This window comes from Mesocricetus auratus, unplaced genomic scaffold (assembly GCF_017639785.1).
Source record: "Mesocricetus auratus isolate SY011 unplaced genomic scaffold, BCM_Maur_2.0 Super-Scaffold_6730, whole genome shotgun sequence".
In the NCBI taxonomy this organism is placed as follows: Eukaryota; Metazoa; Chordata; class Mammalia; order Rodentia; family Cricetidae; genus Mesocricetus; species Mesocricetus auratus.
The window spans coordinates 5,191,503-5,208,844 of NW_024429184.1; the positions used below are offsets into that span (position 1 = coordinate 5,191,503).

Genomic DNA, 17,342 nt, shown 5'->3' on the forward strand with positions numbered 1-17,342 from the left:
AGGAGAATGCAGTAATCTCAAGATAATTGAACAACATAGTCCCTTACTCGCTCCCTACCATGCAATATTGTTCAGCCTGACAGCGTGGTGCAAGTGACATGAGCTTTAGTGCAGAGGACAAAGGCAGGGAATGACCTCCAGAATTCCTGACCAGAGCGTCCGCCCTTTGACCTAGTCACATTCGGCTACCCTAAGACATTCACTAGGGCTCTGAAGATAAGCCTCAGGGCATCAGTGCGAGTGGGGATCAATGTGTTTTTCTCATCTTAAATGGAGGTCAGCTCAACTACAGAATGTAAGAAAAAAAAAAAAAAACTGGAGACCAGGCATGGTAACTCATGCCTATAATCTAGGTACTTTACTTAGATGGGGGGAGGGGGGAGGGGGATTCTTGTGAGCTTAAAGTCAACCTGGGCTACAAAGGGAGTTAGTTCCAAGCCAGCAAGAACACAGAAGGAAAGTGTAGTCGTAGACAGAGAAAGAATGGCAGAAATGCAAAGATGCCATTTCATAACTGGGATATGCCTCAAAAGGATCCTGGAGCTCAGTTTGGAAGACCGCAAACCAAGAGGCCAGGTCACCAGCATTCTTAGAATGGGTATTGCAGATATTATTGAGTTCATGATTGGGATTTGTTTTCCTTGTCCACGTATACAGAAAAAATGAAGATGGTGCACAGTCTTGTCAAAGCCAAGGATGCTATTTTTGCATCCTTCACTGCCAAAAGAGTAACTTCTATCAGCACGTTTTATAAACTTTGGGGGCAGATTGCCTTCTAAGAATGCTCGAGTTAATCAACGTGGAAGTTTAACCTGAGAATCCTGAGAGCCATCAGAAAGTTGATAGAAGAATGGGACCATTGCAGGAACTCCCTGCAGCCCAAAATACGAATCTCAAAAGAAAACCATCATACCCATTGTTAGTTCAGAGATGCCATCGTGATCCTATATTTTAGTCGCCTGAGCCAAGCAAGTCCGAAAGCATAGCCAGCATGTACAAGCGACTTTATTTGAGATGAGTTGGTCACTGGCAATTAAAGAAGAGATAGAAGCCAAGGAAAATACACCACGATGTACCACTTCTATGTGGGTAGTAGGTTATACATGTGGCTGAGTGCAGACACAAGAGACTAGATTATGAGGACCTGGAATGCAGACTGTAGATTTTTCATTTCTGTAGAGTCAACATTTACCACAAACCTGGAAAGTAAAAAATGCTCAATATCTTTTGGTGGTTAGGGGGCAGGATGTAGCTCAGTGGTAGAGCATCTATCTAGTTTCCAAGCCTGTCAGACTAAAAAGATAAAATAAGATAAATGGATGAAAGGAAGGAAGGAAGGGAGGGGGAGGGAGGGAGGGAGAGAGGGAAGGAGGGAGGAAGGAAGGTAGAAAGGAAGGAAGGAAGGAAGGAAGGAAGGAAGGAAGGAAAGAAGGAAGGAAGGGAGAGAGGAAGGGAGGAAGGAAAAGAGTAAAAAAGAAATAAGCCTGATGTCTAACTTTCAAAAACAGGGAAACAGGGTTACTCTCTTAAACTAACCAAGCAGAGGACATAGAAATCCTGACAGCAGACACAAATCAAAAAGCAGGGCAGACAGCCTGATCAGAGAGTTCTCCAGACTAGCTCCTTTTTGCCAGTCTTCCCTGTACACACACACAGTATGTAGTATGCTGCACAGAATGCCTTACGCTGCATTCCACTGCTGGTGTGACTGTCCAGCCCAAAAGACTATAGCATCAACAGCCACAGCCTGAGCTCTGTAACAATCCCAACCCTCTGAACACCCAGGGCACAGGGGGAGCAAAAGAGACACCGGAGTTTTACAAGATGACTAGGGAGGCAGCAGTTTCAGAGCTCCCCCCCCCCATTTAAAGGGACAGGGAGGAAGGGTAGGCACACCGTACGTACGTGGGGGTACGTGGGGGTGGATGTGTTGACCTCCACCCTGGTGCCCCATTAAGTCAATAGTTTACAGAGCCAGGTGTGTACAATTTGCTTATTAAAGTTCTCACCCTGGGGCAACTGACAAGACTCATCCGTCCTGGAAGACAAGGGCTATGACCCCAAGGCAATCTGAGGCGCATCCAGAATATTTTAAGTTTAGGAAGGGAATCCTTTTGTTAAAGTGAACAGGAATCATTCTGCCGAAAACAACTGACTGGGAGGAAAAGGAATTAGGAGTGGTTCGTTCCCAGTTTTGTGTAAAAAAAAAAAAAAAAAAAAAAAAAAAAAAAGAAGTATGCCATTATTTTCCAAAACAGGATTAGAGAGAGAGAGGGTCCAGAAGGAATGAAGGAATGAGATCTGTGTTCAGTGATTCATCAGAAGGCCAAAAGCCCTCCAAGATCTCAGAACTAACACATTGCTGCTATTTTGGTTTTCTGAGATTAGGTCTGATTCGATATAGTCCAGGCTGAACTGCAACTTGCTATGTGGCTCACAGCAGCCTTGAACTCATGGTGGTCATCCCACCCTGACCCCAGAGTCCTGGGATTGCTGGTGTGAGCCACCACACTTAGCTTGAACCAAAATGCATGCACACCGAGACAGCTCAGAAATCTAGGTTAATGCTCTCCTCCTTGGCAGCAGGGAGAAGGAGAGGCGTGAAGCAGCCGGTGGAAAACAGACCTCCCTGGCATTGCCTGGCAGTGGTTCTCAGACTTTCTCATGCTGCAATCCTTTCATAAGGCTCCTCAAGCTATGGTGACCCCCTACCACAAAATTACTCTCCATAACTGTAATTCAGCTACCGTTGTGAATGGTGATGCAAAGATCTGTTTCCTGATGTCCCTAGGTGACCCCCGTGAAAGGATTGTTTGAGCCCCCAAAGGGGGGGTCACAACCCATGTGTTGAGAAACCTTGGCCTAGGGAAACCTTGCCTGATCCTGAAGACACCTAACAAACAGGCCCAGTTTGGTCACCAGCTCAGCCAAGTGGGGAAATGGACGCACCTCAGTGGGAACAACAGTAGCTTTTTCTGCTATTATCAGCGTGTTCATCTCAAACTCAACATTAACAGATTGCTCTACCTGTGAAGTACAGCTCCCTCCCTGCCAAACACTAACCCTATTCAGGCCAAAGTATTATCAGTTAGGACTTAGGAGGATAAGGGTGACAGTTCAGGGGGTAGGTGTCCTGGGGGATAAAGTCTACATTTACAGAATAATTGTCACATGCCTCACATTGTTCTGGATAACCACAAATCCGCAGCACCCCAGATTGCCAGGCGCATTGATCCTCTACATCTGTTCTCACAGAGGTCCATCTTTGGAAGTTGGAAAGGGTTCCAAAATTATGCTTAACGTCTGAGGATCTGGTTCCCAGAAAAATCCCTGACCAAAGACTCCTCCTCATCTAAATTGATGGACTATGTCATGCTAAGGACGGCCCCCAACGGCCTTCTCCATCCTGGCTGCATCATTCTAACTACATACAATTTACAGATTCTAGTATGCTGTAAGGCAGTCACCTTGCCTGTGAACTTCTGGGTCAACTCTTGACTTGTCTCATTAAAATAAATTAGAAGGAGTGAGGAAGGAAAGAGTGCACCATGTAAACTTGACTTTGTTCAACATTCTGAGAGGTTTTGTGCAATTTAACAACTTAGTCACCTTGGGCAAAATCTCTTAAATGGTTTTGGATTGAAATTCTTTGGCTATAAAAGGAGATTAAATAACCTCCAAGGTTCTAACTGGTTTCAACACCCTGGAAACTGGTAGGAAGCCTGAGGAATCATCTTGGTGTTCTTAGTTGGGGTTTCTATTGCTGTGGAGAGACACCATGACCACAGCAACTCTTGTAAAGGAAAGACATTTAATTGGGATGATTTACAGTTTCAGAGATTGAGTCCATTATCATTCTGTTGGGGATGGATGCAGGAAGGCATGGAGATGGCTACATCTTGATATGCAGGAAACAGGAAAGTGGCCTGTGACCCCAGGAGTAGCTTGAGCATAGGAGACCTTAAAGCCCACTCCCACAGTGGCACGAGGCCACATCTTCAATAAAGCCACATCTAATAGTGCCACTCCCCGTGGGGGCCATTTTCCTTCAAACGTAGTGTAGAAGTGATGATCAGGGCACCAAGGGCCTAGTTTGGGTATATGTTTACTCCAGACCAGAGGTTCTCACCCTTCCTAATGCCGGGACCCTTTAACACAGTTCCTCCTGTTGTGGTGGCCCTCAACCATAAAGTTATTTTGTTGCTACTTCACAACTGTAGTTTTGCTACTGTTATGAATCGTAATACAAATATCTTTTATGCCGGAGATCTGATACGCAACCCCCATGGGGCTCGCAACCCCCAGGATGAAAAACACTACTCTAGACAATTCTGCCATTTTAAATCTTTTCTCCCTTCCTCCTACAGAAGAGAATTCAGTAGCTGGACTCTGGTCACTTCAGAGAAGGTACACAGTGACAAACTAGATGGCATGTAAGAAGATGGAAAGGCAACAATGTATAAAACACTCCTGCCTGCTGATAAAGCCCAGGTAAAGGGCACTATTGAATCAAACCCCTACTTACCATCCATTACCCTGGGGAAGTCACAGGGACAAGCTACCCCCAATAGCTTGCCTCTGCTTCCCCATTAAACATTTACTTTTTTTCCACTTTAAAACATTTGGAAATAGGATGTCTCCGAGAGCATCAAGCGAGAGGGTGTTTAGCCAGGGAGTAGATTTGATTTTAAAAGGGACAGCGACTACGGAAGTGCCCCCTCCTGTCATTTACCTTCTGCTTGATCTCCACTCCTTTCCAACAAGCCCAGACAAGGCACAGACTCCTCAAAATGACACTCCAGGCAGTCAGTCTCCATCGATCAGTCAAAACTGGCATGGAAAATAGAAGCCATCTGCCAACACGGTCAGGGTGGAATCAGCCTGGATCACCAAGGCAGGACACCGCAGTTCCATCTCAGGTTTCCCTAGCTGACTTCCCTACGCCTTGGACTTTGGACCAATCATGTAAGCCCCAGAGCTGCAGGCAAGCTGTACAAAGGTAGGACAACTTCATGGTTCCAGACACTGAGTTCACATTCACTACGGAGGAGAGTAGCTCCTTCCCTACCCGCCCTCCCTCTCCCTACGGCCTTTCATAGCTGACGCCGCTGTGTATTTGGGGATCAAGGTTGAGAATGTGCTCACAGCCTATGTCTGGATCCTCAAGGCTACATCCTGGCATTTTATTTTTAAAACCGGGATCCAGTGTCATTGCCAACATGCAGTGGCTTGAATCCTGAGAGCTGGGCACCCTCGAGTCATTATCAGCTTTCGAAACGGGCGGTGAATTCACACAGCTGAACAGAAACACTTCAAGCTTTAAATTTGGGGGTTTACAAACACAGTGAAGTCAGGAAAAGATAAAGTCTAAAGCGACCCAGTGAAGAAGCAACTCCAACCACCTTCTTATCTGTCACATTAAGTCACTAATGCTCAAGAGTCCTCATGCAGCCTCTCAACCTAGGACCAACAAGCCCACTTCTTCTTGGATATAGGTGTCGGCTATTACATAAAACAAATAAGTCAAGCTCGTTATTTTATTCAAAATAGGCACCACATGGTTTTTAGGCTTCTTTGTGTATTCTTTACCTTCTCCTGGGGAACACAAAGCCTCCGTCTATTCAGATGAGGAAACTTCCAAAGAGCCAAGAGTTATGAGAACATGACTCTCCCTGGCATCCTCTTCTGCTCACCAAGTGGTGTATCTGAGGATAGGGGCTTGGAGTACAGGTGGAAACTGGAAGTTCTCAGGCATCAGTGGACTCCAAAACACCAAGCGATCAACATCAGTCTGGTGTGCAGAATGGCCATTTCCAGGTGTTCTGTTCTTAAGTCCCAATAGTCTCATGGGCTCTGCACCATATGCCTAAGGAGTGACCTCAAGCAGAATTCTGCCCGAGACTCTGGAATGGGACAGGATTGTTTATCACGGTGATCCGAGTCACAGCTCAGCAACATGTCAGGGTTAAGAAGATCACATGTTCAGATGCCACTTACAGCCTTGGAGGCACTTCAGCCTCTTAACTTGGGTAAGCATTAGGAGCCTAGTAGGTAGTGTCCAACTCCCCAAAATAACTTTAAACTATACTCCCTTCTTGGAGCTTCTGAGCATGCCAAGGACATGACCATGAGTTCTTGAGCTACGATTACTACCTTTCTGTTGCTAAAAATGACTGGTAATCAGACAAATTTCCTCAAATTTCTCCTATGAAGTTCTCAATTGTTTCTCCTCTTCTAAATAACGTTCTTCCCATCCCCTATGAAACTTCTAGCACTAAAACAATAAGAAAAGAAGAGCCATTCTTTCGATCACACACGTTCTTTGGCCAACTCACTGTAATAGGAGCTTGGTATTTTATCATAGAAGTGACAATCGTTTCAGGGGTAGATAATTTGTAAAAATAATAATAATGACCCTTATTTTCTCAGGAAACCACTGTGCCGTCTTGTACCTGAGTGATTTCTCCTTTTGTTGAGATGAATGTACAATACATTCTATGGAAATATGTTGACTCCACCCACTGCTTTGAAATGAATCTTCATCTTCCCAAAGTTACCTCTCACCCTTTGGGGCAAGGTTTCCTGAGCTGGTCCAGTCAAGTCACTCTTTACACTAACCAGCAGGACTACATAGCAGACATAGTATTGGTCCTCCATCAGGATAATCTTGCAGCCAGGGTCACTCTGACTCACAAATAGGTCAGTCAGCAGTGGCTTAGTGTTAGAGGCAACAGCTTGAAAAAGCAGGACAGGTCCGAAGCTGTGTGGAGCAAGTCAACAAGCACACCCATCTCTTTATTAACAACAAAAAATGTTTTCACTTGGGTAAATAAATCAGTAGCAATTTCTTCATATTTAGATAGTAACATAATGACTTCCCTTTGTTTCTGCCAAATGAGTTAATATGTAAAACGTGCATCTACTTTAATTGATGAAGACAGATTTTGCTGACATTGTCTTCGAGGTGGGAGGGATGAAACAGGGCAAAGGAAGAGGATGGAAAAGGAGAGCTTGACAGTGAACAGTGAACAGCCTGCCACTACGTTTCCCAGACGTAGATCATCCCCATCCAGTCCCCTCCGGGTGCCCTGAAGGGTCTACATTCCTGGGGAAGGAAATATGTAAGCCTATTATCCATGGTGTCGATGACTATCTGTTTGCAGCTTTTTGCCTGCTTCTTGCACTCAAACACGGTAGCTGCATCTCTCTCTTCCTCTCCGCACAATGGCAACTGAACTCAAGGCCACATTCTCTGCTACCAGCCTGTACCTCACAAACCTTAAAGCCCAGTTTCAGTAAACCGTCTTAGTTCTAAAGATCAACTAAGTGACTTTTAAAGGGAGATACTCACCCTTAACCTGCACACACGCATACAGACAGAAAGACAGACACACACACACACACACACACACACACACACACACACGCGCGCGTGCGCGCGTGCGCGCACACACGATTCCTCAAACATTTCCTTATGAGCAATGAAGAAAGCAGAATGGCTTTTCCACTACCACGCAGATATCCACAACTGGTAGCCTAGTCCCACAGATTCTTCACATTCTGAAGTTCTTAAAACAAACAACTGTGTGTCTGGTGTAACGTTAGCTCTCCAGCCCCAGTGACTGATGGCGAGCTCCTCTACCCATCTCAAGAAACTAGAGGTGCTGATCCCAGGTACAGCAATGAATAATAGCCAAAGCAGCCTCAGACTGAGCTCTGGACCCCAGCCAAATTTCAGACAAAAAAGATTTACTAATCCCTTGTATACAATATAAAAATAATAACACAAAAACAAAACAACCTGCCATTAGCCAAATCTAATTTAATCCTTCCTTGCAGTAACAGTTCTACTCAGAATACTTCAGCACGAAACTCGGTCTTGCTTGCACAATACATGAACTAATGATGCAGGCCTGTATCCAAGGTACTCTGGGAAAATCCACCTCCTTGCAGTGAACTGGGATGAAAACCGAGGATTAAAATCAGAACTAGCAAACAGCGTCGTGAGGAGGAAAATCTTTTCATTTCCATCCATGCGCCATTCCGCCTTCCCCAGCCGGGCATCAGCGTGGACCCTGCTTCAGAAAGGCTTTGACTTTCTGCTATTACCCTGGTCTCACTTTAACACATACTTTATATTAGAATGCGTTCCAGGAAGCATATGGCAAGAGAACTAGGTCAACCATTAACCAAATAACAGGAAACTGCTCTGCAGCGCACACCCTTCAAAAGCTTGCTTAATGAGCTGGCTCTTCAGAATATGTCCTTCAGTCAGGTTGGAACTAACAGGATCCATGGCTTTCTTTAATGCGGCGAGGTCACCTCGGTCCTAGAAGGCTTCTGCACACGCTAGACTTTCAACCATCTAAACCATACCATTGAAATGTTCAAGAACTGAAGTCAACGCGGCTCAAAGAAGACTGTGTTCTGAGTCCGCTTGGCTACCCGCAAAGAACGTCCACTGTTAGCGCTGCTTCTGACAGCCATTCTTCTAATTCTGTCAAATTGATAGGCGATACTCAATACTCGTCTTTTCTTTCCAGAACATTCCTCTTTGTGTTGCTTCAGGCATCCAGACCACCATTCACGTATGCTGCAATCCACTTGGACTTGGCAGGTCAAACCAGGTTTTAGCTTCATGAAAAACTACACTCTAGAATCCACTGTGGCCTTGAACAATTTCATATTCTTGAGTTTTGATTCTTCAGCTCCAGCATTTGTGGTTCAATGCTAGAAATATCTAACTTTAATAATGAGCTGAAGGATCATGCCTAGTAAGTCACTGTCCCCACACTCATATCCTTCTGCAGCTACCGACAACCAATCTTTCCCTGGCCCCTTTAACCTAGACTGCTAACCACACATTCTGGTTTTGGAAATACTATGTAATAAAGATTTGTAGCATCGGGTAGTTTCATTTGATGGAGAACTTACATGTCAAGATACATCTTCACTAACTAACATTTAAAGCTGTCTGTCTAGTGGGATCCCTGTCAGTGATCATGACCGAGAAGAAACAAAGAAACTTTGTTTCAGAAATCTAGGCATCTTCTCACTTACCTGGTGTGGTTCGCTGACCCAGCGTAAGCTTTTTGAATCCATCTATTCTAGGGACTAAGCAAAGCATCAGGGATACAGAGGAGAGCCTGGGAGACCCCCAACCTGCCTTCCAGTAACTTCTAGACTACTCCTTGCAGCAATTGACATGAAACACAGCTTAACTGTTGGCCATCAAAATGTATTTTGCCAAATGTTAACTAACTGATGTGGTTTTCTTTAAGAAGAGCCATCGAGGCTTCAAGGAACATGATCAAAGGGGACAGCACTCTGGGCTAGAGGGCAAAGGAAGGAAGACCCTAAGAGACAGTGAGTGAGACTGCTAAATCTTTTGGATCCTGGATAACCACATCTCCCATTTCCGCGCTAGTCTCCGACAGTTTGGAGTTTGTTTGTTTTGTTTTAAGATATTAGTAGCGCATGTAGCAATAATAAAAAAATACAGAATCCAATCTAAGGAATTTAATAAATAATCCATAACAGAATGCTCAAGATAATATAAGCCGAGGTTAAGAAATTACTATTCTTTCTCTTTCCGGATTTCTCAAAAGTGCACTGGCTGTTAAGTCACTCCAGCCAAGAAGTTAAATGTTTATCAATCCCACCAGTGCAGGCTTCAAGGAGCCCCCTGAAGGGGACTTCATAGGCATCTCAAGGGCATTCTAGTTCCAAACCAGGCAGGCACTGTTTAACGTGCTCTGCCTATCATTTTATAAAAATTTAAGGAGAGGAAAGGCACTTGCTATTTTTTTATATGCCCACTATATGTCAAGCTCTGCAGTAGAGATTTATATTCATGATCTCATCTCTTTCCCCCATAAGAACCTTACAGAGTAGATTTTCTGTTTCCAGATAAGGAAATTGGGGAACAGACACTGAATCATTCACTCAAGGTCAGTCGAGTGGTTGCTCTGAGGCCTGAGATCTCTACACCACAGTTCTTACTGCCAAGGTCTTCACAGGGCTCCAGCTGCTGACAGCAAAGAATTCCCTTCTATGTGGCCTTTCTCATGGGAGGCAGTCACCCTTGAGTTCTGCCTCAAAAGTGTTTCTCAAAGTACCCAGACACGGCTGAGGCTGGGTACTGATGGCAAGAGGTCTGGACTGTTCCTGAGATACAAGATGAACCCAGTGGGTCCTCCTGCCAATCTCCGTCTTTACTCACCAGTCGGAAGGTGCCAAGACCTGCCTAGAATGACGCAGCAAAGGTCACCATGGGTGATTCCATAGCCCTCCAGATTGCTACAAAATAACAGCTCGGTGCTCAGAGAGGCTGACCCTTGGAAAGCTGCCAACCTTTTTCCGTAGGCATCGGAACTCTTCAACTGCTTGCACCCATCACCCTGAGTCAAGCTCAAGAGGTGCCGAGAGAAGCTGAGTCTAAAGGCTAAAGGACCAGGGAGCCGCGGACCCGGTCTGTCTCATCCTCACTTTGGCCTCTGGGTAACTGGCCAAGGAAACAATGTTTTCTCTCACTCCTTATCCTCAAGTCTGACTGCAGACGTTTAAACTGGCCAACTCTGATGAGTCTCACAGTTAGGGAAGACCCAACTTACGCCATTAAGAAAAGCGGACCCCGACAATCGCACTTCGATTGAGCAGCTGTGTGGGTAGATCCCAGAATGGCAGGGTTGCTGAAACTTAGAGCTACTGAACAAATAAACGCCAAGTCCATACTTGGGTTGGGAGATGTGGCTAACTTTAGAAGACTGACTGACATCAGAAGGGACAGAGCGGGAACTCCTGGTTGACTTAACGCCGCCCTCACGCCTACGCCTAGCCAGACCTACCTCAGTGTTTTCTCACCTATGGGAAGTGACCAGGTAGCTGAAGGACGAATTGGTTCATATGTTGAGGCTCCCCACAAACTATCCAATCCACTCCAGCCAAAAGAGCCCACCATTAGTCAAGAGACAAAGATGCTCTGGTTTAGGAGTCTAGGACAAGAGCTTTTGCAACACTTCTAAAGATGAGAATCTGAGGCGGGTACTTATTCAAAAGGGCTGTGAGAATGGATCCCTCTGAGTAGGCAGCAGAAAGTGAGAGGGCTCCCGACGTGATGTGTCTGTTAGCCCCATTCTTAGGGAAGCTCTAGAATATTCCATGCCTCGAATGCACACAAAATACAGCGTCAGACATTATCGGGGTTTGGGGGGAGTCACACAGCATGGTGAATCCGCAATTTCAAGAGTCAGTAAGTTACTCTCTCCCTGTCTCAGACAACTGTGCGATCCACTGACTGTCCGGCAGTGTGTACTCAAGAATGTCAAGGTTTCAGGCTGGATGGCCTGATGTACTTGCTTATCAGCTTTTAAGTTTAACAGGGGGAAACAATCTACCCCTCCAATTGTGGAAGGCTTCTTCCCAGAAGAACTCGACATCCTGATGGCTCTCTCCAGCTACATAGCAATTATGTAATTGCTAAGCTTCTGCAGAATCGCAGGAGCCATTCCGCAGTCTTCTTACGGACTACAGCTGCGGCACAATGTTCAAAGATGATTGCAGCCTTTGAATGGACGGCCAGTCTCAAGGTGGAGCACAAAGGGACCTACAATGGAACCCCCGTCTCAAGCACAAAGATGCTCCTGTCTGACGAAGCCCTGTCTCCCCCTCCCAGTCTGTACAGCGAACTCTCCCCTCTGCCCGCCCTCCGCGAGCGTGGACCGTGGCTTACTGCTTTACGCTGACAGGCTCCAAAAGAGGCAGAGGCACCAGCTGAGGTTCTGCCATGGACCATGCGCAAGATAATCATTTAGCACGCAAACGAGAAGGCTCCAGAAGAGGACACGAGGCAAAGGGGGTGGAAAGCATCTCTCTAGGCTTCCTGCACTGGCATGAAATGACGGCTTCCTTTCCCCCTGCCAGCTCCAATCCTTCATGTTGACATTACACATCCTGTACTCTAGATCCACCCCCATGCTGCCGCTTGCCCGGCTGAATTATCTCCTGCGTCACAGCGGTGGTAACAGAACTGCTGGTTCGGCAGACCTGAGCACCATTTCAAAGGCTTTAATGCATTCAGCAAGTGGACACATTACCAGGGCAGTGAGGGCGGCTGGTCTGAGGTCCTCTCAGCAGCCGAGCGACACTTGAGCTAACCTTCTGCTAACCAGATGGTCTGCTCGCCTCTTGGGACCAAACCATTAAACTTTACTTTATTAAATCCCATCCAAATGTGGGGACAGTTTACAGCAGTGTCTGGTTCATCTCCAACAGGGTTGCTAAGATGAAAATGACCTAAAAATAACTGGAAACTCTACTTCACACCAACAGAGAACAAGATCGTTTGGAGTAAATATTTAAATGATCTGCCAGATTAGGAACCACAGCAGTGCTGACTGCATAGTAAATTGTATTGTATACACAGACACACACACAGACACAGACACACACACACACACAGACACACACACACGTAAAGAAATGAATGAATCTATAGTAAAAGAATCCACTACCCACAACCCAGGCGACCCTGCACCATGCCCCAGGCTCCAGACTGTTTTAATGTGTCGGAAGACACCATGTCCATCATAATTACTCAATCATCAAAATCAAATATCTAAACACAAACAACCCTGTTACAGAGATCCCATATTCCCACTGCAGGTAGGCCCGGTTTTCCAAAGAGGCTCAAAAAAAAGTTTCATGAATGGGTATATGAGTAGGCATACATTTCTTTAACTGTAGCAACTACCAAAATAGCACATCTCATTGCAATGAAGACATGAGATTTTTCCCAACTCCATTATCAACCCACACTGAGACACGTAAACCAGGCCTCGGATTAGTGGCAAGGAGTAAGTCATCTGCACCAGAGTCATTGAGTGGCCACTAATTCGTCACTGCAAATGACCTGCACAAGTGGCCACTTACTGGGCACCTGGCAGGGTGCTGGGCACCTTACATGCATTATGTCCCTTAGCTTTCACCTGAGGGAATGGGATTGCCCAAAGATAAGAAACAAACAAGGAGCAGAGAGGATCCTGACCCAGGTTCACAAAGCTAGAAAATAATTGGTAGATAAGGGTGTGAAGTTAAATTTTAGTTCAAAGCCAACTGCTCTGTAGTCACAGGTAAGCAGGAATTCTGTAACAGGTGATTAACTGAATGCACAGGAAGGTAATGGCCCTGTGCTAAAAGTCCAAGGAAAGTGGGAAGACTTTCCACACTTAGTCTTTTGGGTGGGATCACTATTTTGAATTTCAGCACCCACCTTTCCCTCCCATATTTCTTAGGGAATTGAGGAAACTACATAATAAGACTACCACACTTATGACTATATCTTCACTCGTTTGGTTTTTTGTTTTTGTTTTTGTTTTTGTTTTTTTTTGGTTTTGGTTTGGGGTTTTTTTGTTTGTTTTTTTGAGACAGGGTTTCTTTGTAGCTTTGGAGGCTGGCCAGGCTGGCCTCGAACTCACAGAGATCCGCCTGCCTCTTCCTCCCAAGTGCTGGGATTAAAGGTGTGCGCCACCACTGCTCAGCTCCTCTCTTAGTTTTAAGTCCTCCCTGCGTGACTAAGAAGTATAGGAACTTTCTGCTGTGGTGATCAGAGTGCAAAGCTAGCCACACTAGTTAGCCACAGAGGCCAGGCAGTGGTGGCGCACACCTTTAATCCCAGCACTCAGGAGACAGAGGCAGATGGATCTCTGTTAGTTCAAGGCCACCCTGAGTTACACAAACTTGACCCACTGTAAATGAGAAAAAGAGCCATGAGGTCGTAGCTCATACCTTCAATCCCAGTACCTGGGAGTCACACACCTTTAATCCCAGCACTAGGGAGGTGGAGACAGGAAGGCACGCGGCTGAGCGGAGAGAGGGATGTAAGACCTGAGGGACAGTCAGTCTGAGGATCCTGGGGACAGGATTGCACCTTTGGTCCAGGCACTGGTAGAGGGAAGGGCTCTAGTGGCTGGGGCTGCTCTGCTTCTCTTATCCTTCAGCTCCCCACCCCCAATAGCTGACTCTGGGTTTTTATTGTTGAGAACAAAGAGACTCCATTCTACATGCTGCAACGCCTAATGGCCAAGTTTGGTCCCCAGACCCACACGGAAGAAGAAGAGAGCTACAGCTACATCACGCAGGCTCAACACTGACACATATGAAATGAACAATTCCCAATAAAGTTTTAAAGAAAAAGGCAGTTCCCCCAAGGTGTGCTCTGACCTTCACACACACACACACACACACACTCTCTGATGAATGAGTGAAAAAATCTCACATTTTCAAGATGCTTGAAGATCTCAAATACCGATAACTAAGAACATGACCATTCCCCAAGTTGCTCTGGACACAAGGTTGAATGACAACTCTATAAAGTTTTTAAATAAATTTTTACAACTAAAAGAAAAAAAATTCCACTGGCATTTGTCTTTCTGGAAAATTCCAAAATGTAAAAAAGAAAGAAAAGAAACAAAATTTATGGGTAATTAAAAAAAAAAAACTGGGTCTCACATAGTCCAGGCTGGCCTTGAACTCCTGATCCTCCTGACCTGATTTCCCAAACCCTGAGATTATGGGTATGCACTACAACACTTCTGTGTTTGTAAATGTGAAAACTCAGTAGGCAGTTTTATCAAAGAAACATCTAGGCATTCTCTATATTTGTCACCAACACCCCACTCACACACATACACACAACCCACCACCACCCCGCCACCCCGCCACCCGCCATCAATGAATGTTCTATGACCAAAGCAAAGCAGTGAAGGGAAGTCCTGTAGGGCCCAATCTACACCTTTTGAAACATCACCTACCAGTAAGAGTCTCTAAAACTAGCCTCCTGGTGGCTGACATCTCTGAGTCTCCGATATTGCGGTATAGGAAGACCAAGTAGACCTAGGCTGCTGGGACAAACACAAGGAAATCCCAAGGCATCTGTAACTAAGATTTTAGTGGAGTGCTGAAACTGACTTGCTTGGACACTGCAGCAAAGAGGCAGCCGACATTTACATAAAACAGCAGGACTGGTATTCCCCATGTAGTAAGAACCATTCTCAGAGATGGCCAGACGTCTTTGTCAGAATAGCATCAAACCAGCGGGACGGGCAGTAACAGCTAAGAAGCTCAAAGAACTTCACATTTACAAACACTGTACCCTTACGCCTCTCCAGGGGATGGGTCTACCCGATGTGATAGGCAGTCTCTCTACCCTGAAAGTGCACTCTTGCCAAGAGGAAGCGGCATCACTGTCAGTCAGTTTATGCCTTCTTCCTGAGGCAGAGTTTGGTAGTTAATGTCTGCTCATTTCAGCATTCAGGAGGCTGAGGCATGGAGAGGACTGCCCCGAGTTCCAGGCTCACCTAGGCTACTCAGTGAGAGACCCTGTCCAAAGCAATGCTACCACCACCCTAACTGGACACTTCCAGAGACCTAGAGTTGTTTCTGGGTTTCACACCAGCAGACCACACTGTAGCCCAGCCTCCCTCTGACCAGATTCAACAAATGGGCAAGTTCAGAAACAGACGAGGAGGCCAAAGACTAGACACTGAGTACAGAGCAATGGGGCAGGTTACCGCCTCCATCAGTGAGAAATAACTAACCGCCAGTGCTCGCCATAATCCAGCACTCGGGGATGGGAGAGAAGACTCAGTGGTTAAGAACACTAGGCGCTCTCGCAGAGGACCTGAGTTCAGTTCCCAGCACCCACACGAGGAGGCTCATGACTCTACCTCTAATTCCAATTCTAGACCATCCCAAGTCATCTTCTGGCCTCCACTGGGCACCAAGCAGGCGTACCTTAGGCACTCACACATACATATAAAAATAAATAAACAAATAATCTTAAAAGAGGGAGAGAGCTTGGAGAAGACGTCTGCCCTTCTCAAAAGGAAACCTTAGGACAGACAGGTCTAGTGACAGGCAAGAAGGTAAAAGAAGGGACAAATGTCAACCATTACTTACAGTCCAATGTGCTTGATGCACTACACACCACTTGTTTCATGGAAACCCCTGGACTGAGAAGGGAATTTTCACTAGAAAAATCCATAATGCTGATGTTATAGAAATGCATAGTGGAGGCAGAGGCTGGTGGATCTCTGTGAGTTCCAGACCAGCCTGGTCTACAAGAGCTTGTTTCCAGGACAGGCTCCAAAGCTACAGAGAAACCCTGACTCAATTCCCCAAAATAAACAGTGACAGATATTAACATTCTCTCTCTCTCTCTCTCTCTCTCTCTCTCTCTCTCTCTCTCTCTCTCTCTCTCTCTCTCTCTCTCTCTCTCTCTCTCTCTCTCTCTCTCTCTCTCTCTCTCTCTCTCTCCCTCTCTCTCTCTCTCTCTCTCTCTCCCCCTCTCAATCTCAACTCTCAACAACCCCCCCCAAACAGACAGACAGACACACCAGCCCAGTTGCCGCTGCCGTTCCTCAGACAGATGAACTAAGGTCTAGCCTGGTGTATAAATTTCAAGTGTCCTGTTTTCCCACATAACTGCACATCCAAAGAAACATGCTGCCAAAATGACAATCTGGTCCAGTTAACTCCATCTCACAGACGAACCCACTTCTGATAAAGGTTGTCGCCTGTTTTCCTCGAAATCATTGCCTCTGTTTAGGAGATCAAACAGCAGATAAAAATGGGTGTGGGGGGGCACCCACTTGCAATCTCACCACTCAGGAGGTAGAGGCAGGAGGAACAGAGGGCTAAAAGCCATCCTTGGCTATAGAGTTTAAGGCCAGTTGGGGTTACAGGAGACCAGGTCTCAAAAAACAAAACAACCACACAGCAAACAATAGCCATAGCAGTGTGCAGCAATGGCGCTGAGTGCCTGTCCTCTCTGTCTGTCTGACTATATACGTGACATACATATATACACCCATGTATGTTTCTTATGTAGCCCAGGATGACCTCAAACTCTCTATGTAGCCGAGGATGACCTTGATCCTAGATCTATCTTCCTCTCCTTCGCCAGTGCGGGATTTTTCAACAAGGGCCACCACACCCCGTTTACACAGTGTAGGTTGGGATGAAGCCCACAGCATTGCATATGATGGGCAAGCATGATACCAACTGAGTTCCACCTCCAGCCTCATATTCTGCTGCAAATACATTGACAATAAGTTAAGGGAGGAGTAGCATAAAAAAGCCCCAGACTAGAGTTCCTCAGACCTTAGTGTGGACACAGCGTTATTCACAAATAAATGACCCTCTCACTTCAGACTCTGCCTTAAAAAAGCAGAGCACCATCCAGTCAGATGAGGCATATTAAAGCCACTGACAGACTAATATGCTAAGAAGAAAATAATCCAGCCAATTTTTAAAATTTGCATGCTTCCAGAATCTTACCTGCT

At 45.8% G+C, this 17,342-nt stretch overlaps 1 protein-coding gene across 1 annotated transcript in view; it reads right to left on the reverse strand.

Annotated features, from left to right (window-relative positions):
- Window positions 1-17,342, reverse strand: part of Znf462 (zinc finger protein 462) — a 135,150-nt gene that overhangs the window by 106,497 nt on the left and 11,311 nt on the right.